Consider the following 1,178-nt stretch of genomic DNA (forward strand, 5'->3'; position numbering starts at 1 on the left):
CATGCCTTGAAATATATCCATTTAAAGATTACAGTTCAGTAGTTTCTTGACAGGATTGTGCAACCATCCCTACTTTTCAGTTCGAGAACATTTTCATCCCCCAGGAGGAAACGCTGCCCCCCTCCCCTGACCCTGACAGCCATTAATCTGCTTTCTGTCTTGATGGATTCGCCTATTCGAAACACTTGGCATGAATGGGATCACACAGTACGTGGTCTTTTGTGATTGGTCTCTTTCACAGGATAATGTTTTCAATGTTCTTCCATATCATGTGATGAATCAGTACTTTGTTATTTTATGGCCGGGTAATATTCCATGTTGTTTATCCATTAATCAGTTGACACTTTTTTTTTCTATTGCAGGTGTTTTGAATAAGGCAGGCATGAATATCCATGCACAGGTGTATTTGTGGCCATGATTTTTCAGTTCTTTGGGTATCTACCTAGAAGCAGAATTGCTAGCTTATGTGAACACTCGCCATTTAGCTTTTTGAGCCAATTGGCTCTTTCTATATTTCCTTTGGGGAAGTATCTATTTAGACCCTTTGCCTACTTTTTAACTGAGCTGTCGTTTCACTGTTAAGCTGTAAGAGTTCTTCATACAACCTGGACGCTCGGCCTTGAGCAGATACACCATTTGCAAGCACTTTCCCCCACCTTGTCCTGGGAGGGCGGCTGTCTAACGGTCGTCTTTTAGCTTCCTTGGTGTTGTCTTTTAAAGCACCAAAGCGTTCCATTTTGAAGAAGTCTAATTTAGCCGTTTTCTCTTTGGTTGTTTGTGATTTTGGCATCATATCTAAGAAACTACTGACTAATACAAGGTGACAGGGATTTATGCCTGAGTTTTCTTCAGCGAAAACTCCTATTGTTAGGTCTTTGCTCCTCTTGGCGTTAATCTTTGGATATGGTGTGAGGTAAGGGTCCAGATTCAACCTTTTGTAGGCGTCACAGTGCTGTCTTGGCTCCATTATTGCAGTCAATGGACCATGCCTATGAGGGTTTATGTCTAAGCTCTCAATTCGATTCCATTGTTGTACGGGTCTATTCTGCCATTTTCACTTAGCAATATATATTGAAGATGTTAATATATCAGGACATAAAAAGCTTCTTCATTCTTTTCTGTTGCCGTGGGGCATGACTTATGACTTGAACTTTATTGAATATATGTGATTTTAACTT

Source organism: Prionailurus viverrinus, chromosome D3, assembly GCF_022837055.1.
Source record: "Prionailurus viverrinus isolate Anna chromosome D3, UM_Priviv_1.0, whole genome shotgun sequence".
Classification (NCBI taxonomy): Eukaryota; Metazoa; Chordata; class Mammalia; order Carnivora; family Felidae; genus Prionailurus; species Prionailurus viverrinus.